Genomic DNA, 6,256 nt, shown 5'->3' with positions numbered 1-6,256 from the left:
CTGGCTGGTCCTGGGGCTCTGTTCTCAAACACAAACAGACCCCACAGTGCCCCAGGACAACAACACAATTAGACCCAACCAAATCATGACAAAACAAAAAGATAATTACTTGAAACATTGGAAAGAATTAACAAAAAAACAGTGCAAACTAGAATGCTATTTGGCCCTAAACAGAGAGTACACAGTGGCAGAATAATTGACCACCGTGACTGACCCAAAATTAAGGAAAGATTTGACTATCTACAGACTCAGTGAGCATAGCCTTGATATTGAGAGAAGCCGACGTAGGCAGACCTGGCTCTCAAGAGAAGACAGGCTATGTGCACACTGCCCACAAAATGAGGTGGAAACTGAGCTGCACTTCCTGATCTCCTGCCAAATGTATGACCGTATTAGAGACACATATTTCCCTCAGATTACACAGACCCACAAAGAATTCAAAAACAAATCGAATTTGGATAAACTCCCATATCTATTGGGTGAAATACCACAGTGTGCCATCACAGCAGCAAGATTTATAACCTGTTGCCACAAGAAAAGGGCAACCAGTGAAGAACAAACGCCATTGTAAATACATTAATTTTCCCTTTTGTACTTTAACTATTTGCACATCGTTACAACACTGTATGTAGCCATAATGTGACATTTGAAATGTTTGATCTATTTCACTTGCTTTGGCAATGTAATCATGTGTTTCCCATGCCAATCAGGGGCGGCCTGTTCAATAGGGCGATATGGGCGACGACTGCCAAACGGGAAAAAGGAAGGGATTTTTTTTCTAATCAATTATATCACGGCAACAGTAGTTATCAGTGTTGTAATCTATACGTCTGATCTGCCACAGTGCCACACTGCCACTAAATGTCGAATCAGGCTAAAGTCGGTGCTTCAAATGGCTCCCCCCTTTTTGGGGCGATTTCAGTCAGGTTGAAAATCGCCCAGAAGTCTGTAATAGACTCCCCATGTAAAATCTATTTTTTTCAAATTTCAGAGCCTTCAATACAATCTCAATGGGTGTCTGTGGGCTTGCACTTACGCGCTTTCGTCATACGTTACGTAACCATGAACGTAACTGAGAAAAGAGTGGATTGTTTGAAAGAAGTTCCTTTTTGTCGGCGATTCGGCGAACAAATGAAGATAAATTGGCAACGAAACAATTAGGACCTCCCAGACCAAATTTAATAATTCAACAGGTTTCTACTAAAGGCGGAAAGTCCTACACCCGAGGATTTTCCAAAAATTGGTACGAACGAAAAAGACATTGCCACTCACTCAACTGGATGACGAGGGATACAGGCTAGCTGTCCGCCGCCACAACGATGAGGTTAGTGTTGATAATCACAAGTTTACTGGATGTGGATATGGTGTAATAAAGGCAGTTTATTCAGAGGTAAATATATCTGGAATCGCGTTCATGGACCCGTTCGTCAAACTCTTAGGAGCTATAAATTAAGCCCCATTACTTACCATATCAGATAAGAGAAATTGCTGCAGCTACATATATTTTACATCCTGGCCCTACATAGTTCACTATTTGCATCACTTACCAAAATATTACATGTGGTCATATATGCTTGGAAAGTGGAGATGCCATAGAACGTCAAAAAAAGTAAACATTGCTGGAGACACATTGCCGTTTTGGAGAAGACATCGCGTTTGCTAGCGAAGAGATTTGTTGTGGCAAATGAACTTGGGCTGGGAATTGCCAGGAACCTCACGATAAGATATATGCATCAGCATTGCGAGTCTCATGATTCTATACGTATTGCGATTCGATACTGTGATTTTATTGCGCACCATATGTCTGTTGCAGAGGGATCAGAAAGCCATGAGAACGAGTTTTGATCAGTCATGGAAATAAAAGTGCTGAAAACAAATTTGCTCCCAATGTGAAAAGATTGAGAACAAGCTATGAAGGAACAATAATGGTGTTTTGGTGCAGGTACAGCCAACTAGCGCTAAAATATTGCGATATTGTCAATACAGTATATCGTAAAGTATCACTATGTAACTCGATTTCTTTCACCCCAATCCCTCAAATTAACGGTAAATAACTGAATTGTTTGCCCCACATTTAGCTAAGATGATTAGCTAGCCAGCTAAAATGTTTTATTTAGTTAGCAGTCGCATCTACAATAGTTTACTGTCAATAACATGTCTCCAAAAATGACGTGGTGTCTCCAATTGTGTTGACATTTTACAATTGCAATGCGCATCCATGAGTATCCACTTTCTGTAGCTCAGCTGGTAGAGCATGGTGCTTGTAACGCCAAGGTAGTGGGTTCGATCCCGGGACCACCCATACACAAAAATGTATGCACGCATGACTGTAAGTCGCTTTGGATAAAAGCGTCTGCTAAATGGCATATTATTATTATTATTATTATTATTATTATCTGAAGAGAGCCCCAAACATTGTGTGCAGACATTTTATGCAATAAATGAAGTAGGTTCAATCTAGTAGTTCTGATCTTCTGATTGGTCCTGATGAGTTGGGCGAGGTCCCCCTGCAGGCTACTGTCACTGTTGCATTGGCTCTGAGTCGGGTTCTCTGTCTTCAAATGTTCAGCCTAAGAGAGGGATTTTTGTGTGTGTGTGTGTGTGTGTGTGTGTGTGTGTTTAACAGTGATGATGTGTGTGTGTGTGTGTGTGTTTAACAGTGATGATGTGTGTGTGTGTGTGTTTGTGTGTGTGTGTGTCCTCAGAGCAAGAACTCGTGAGTTGGAAGAACTGAGAGGCCTATGGCGTGGGTGTTGTCCTTGGCCACCTGCTGACAAGGCTGACAAGATAGGACCCTTTTGTCCATTGTTATTGGATAGGAACAGAACTTATAACCAGCTCCTGACCTAAATAGATCTTAGCACAACATTTTACTCAACATATCATATTCCATATTCACTATAACAAATATATTTACTACGACATTAGCAAGAACCGCCACATCCTCAGCCGGCTAATCCAGTGTGTGAAGTTTTGCGGAGTGTTTGAGTTAGCTTTGCGAGGCAAAGATGAAACTGAGGGCTCCACCAACCCTGGTAAGCCAACACTTTTGAGATCAGTCAATAAATGCTTCTGGTATTGACTTATATGCTGCCCCTGTCTTCATGTTGTTGCTGGACATATCTTTTTTTAAATGTGTGTAGGTCACCTAAATCATCAGAAAAATTGCCCCTCCTGAGAATTTTTTCAGGAGCCGCCACTGATGCCAATTAAGCTCTTTGAATTTAATTTCATTGAGAGAGAGAGAGAGAGAGAGAGAGAGAGAGAGAGAGAGAGAGAGAGAGAGAGAGAGAGAGAGAGAGAGAGAGAGAGAGAGAGAGAGAGAGAGAGAGACAACATGACTGGACATTGAATTGAGGCAGAGAAACAAGTATGAGCACACTGTCTCACTCAATTCAACATACCAATGCAGTCTATAACAAAACAACCTTTAATCTATCCCTGAAAGCACTATCTGAAAATCAATTGAGAGATAGCCGAATAGCATTTTACTCCCAAGACATATTGCATAGGCCTGTGGATCTTTTTTTCCAGAAGCATTGATAACATTCCCTATGGACACTTTTGTTAACGTCAACAAGTTAGCTCTACGTCCACAACATACTTTCGAAATGTTACGAGAGGCAGATGATTATTTAGGATCGGCCTGTGCATTCTGTCTGGGTTATACTTAGAATGTTGACGTGGTGTTGCAGCACCACAATGGCATCCAGGCTTCCAGGAAGCAGCTCGGGGTCAGACAGTCCTATGCTGAATCAGGCTAATCTAGTTTAGTTAGCTAGCGGCCCATGTTTTTCCTAGAGGACCCCATACTGGCCGATTTCTCCCCTAAGACCCCCATTATTAGCCAAATAATTATACTTCTGTGCCCAATTTAGACAGCCAACTGGGCTAAAGATGGACCAGTTGGCTGTTGTAATGATGTGCAAATAGTTAAAGTACAAAAGGGAAAATAAATAAACATTAATATGGGTTGTATTTACAATGGCGTTTGTTCTTCACTGGTTGCCCTTTTCTTGTAGCAACTGGTTACAAATCTTGCTGCTGTGATGGCACACTGTGGTATTTCGCCCAATAGATATGTGAGTTTATCAAAATTGGATTTGTTTTTGAATTCTTTGTGGATCTGTGTAATCTGAGGGAAATATGTGTCTTTAATATGGTCATACATTTGGCAGGAGATTAGGAAGTGCAGCTCCGTTTCCACCTCATTTTGTGGGCAGTGTGCACATAGCCTGTCTTCTCTTGAGAGCCAGGTCTGCCTACGTCGGCCTCTCTCAATGGCAAGGCTATGCTCAATGAGTGTGAAGATAGTCCAAGCTTTCCTTAAGTTTGGGTCAGTCACAGTGGTCAAGTATTCTGCCACTGTGTACTCTCTGTTTAGGGCAAAATAGCATTCTAGTTTGCTCCGTTTTTTGTTAATTCTTTCCAATGTGTCAAGTAATTATATTTTTGTTTTGTCATGTTTTGGTTGGGTCTTTTGCCAGAAGTGCCCTATGGCCACTGGCCAGTGTCGTCTCTGGACTAGGCCTAGATCTAGACAGTAGCAGAGAGTAAACCAGAGATGTAGGAGATGTTTAGATGTTGGCCTACATGATATCTATGACTCTACAGTAAATGTTAAGTAACATCTTATCAGTTATAGGATTAACCCACAAACACGTTTGAAATGTAATAACATTTTAGTAATTTAGCAGACGCTCTTATCCAAAGCCACTTAATGGAGCAATTAGGGTTACATGCCTTGTTCAAGGGCACATCAACAGATTTTTCACCAAGTCGCCTCGGGGATTCAAGGTTTGTAAGGACAGGCCATAGAATTAGGAATTAGAATACTAGAATGGACATGAACCTTCTTATGATGGGATAAAGGCCAGACATTTTGGTGAGATAGTTGGTCAACCATGGTTTGCCAGTGCTGTGATAAGATACTGTGTAAAATAATGAATTTAAAGAATTTATCTGCACTGTATGTTTGTTAGCTACCTAGCCAGACAGTTTTAGAGGAATTATTCCATAAATTGACTGAATAATTAACTGCCAATATGCCAAAATTCCATTTAAACAATACAGTTAATCCACAGCCACACACTGGCTCAAATCAGTTGATGATAGGACTTAAACAAGTTGTAAATGCAACCAGTGCTGATATTGTATCATATAATAGCACTCACAGCTTTCCAAGAAAATTAAAATGTTGACATTTATGGTCTGTTAACACATTTTAGAGCCTATTTATACAGAAGATTGGTATAAAAACAGTATAAACTGTATTTATAATTATATGACAATATTTTAGGTTGACAATAATTATATTACACCAGTTCTGATATATTTACATTTTAGCAGATGCTCTTATCCAGAGTGACTTACAGTTAGTGAGTGCATACATTATTTTTTATACTGGCCCCCCATGGGAATCGAACCTACAACTCTACCAACTGAGCTACATCCCTGCCGGCCATTCCCTCCCCTACCCTGGACAACGCTGGGCCAATTGTGCACCGCCCCATGGGTCTCCCGGTCGCGGCCGGCTACGACAGAGCCTGGATACGAACCAGGATCTCTAGTGGCACAGCTAGCACTGCGATGCAGTGCCTTAGACCACTGCGCCACTCGGGAGGCGATATATCGCTTGCCTTACTTTTTGCTGCATAAGTAAAATCAGGATTATGCCTCTACTGTCATTCATTCCAATTAGACTGGTTTGGATTTCTCCCTGACCAATATGGCTGCCATTTAAACCATTCTGGAACTTTGAGGGTTTATGACATAGGGACACACACTTTTCACTCCATTTTGCCCGGTGGGCGGTGCTATACGTCACAGTGTGTGTAGATTTAAGCGCACATACTGGTGCACATATGCCGCGTTCAAAACAACTGGGAAATCGGAAAAATATGAGGTCAAATCACGACATCAGTGATCTTCAGGTCGGAAAGTCGGAGCTCTAGAATTTGTATTCGAATTTTGCATATTTTTTTTGTTGAGAGATATTCACGCAAAGTAATGAGACTGGGTGTGTAAGTGTGCCTCAACAAGATAGTATAAGCCCTCAAATAAATAAGACCAAGGTCATCCAAAATCCATCAGCTTAACCGTTTTTAATTAAACCAGCAAAGTTGATACCAAATTCATATAAAAAATTCAAAAAAAACGTTAGCACATGGGAGAGAGACTGTGTGAAAGAGAGAGAGAGAGAGAGAGAGAGAGAGAGAGAGAGAGAGAGAGAGAGAGAGAGAGAGAGAGAGATACT

Source organism: Coregonus clupeaformis, chromosome 17, assembly GCF_020615455.1.
Source record: "Coregonus clupeaformis isolate EN_2021a chromosome 17, ASM2061545v1, whole genome shotgun sequence".
Taxonomy (NCBI): domain Eukaryota; kingdom Metazoa; phylum Chordata; class Actinopteri; order Salmoniformes; family Salmonidae; genus Coregonus; species Coregonus clupeaformis.
Note: the sequence above shows the minus strand (reverse complement) of the source record.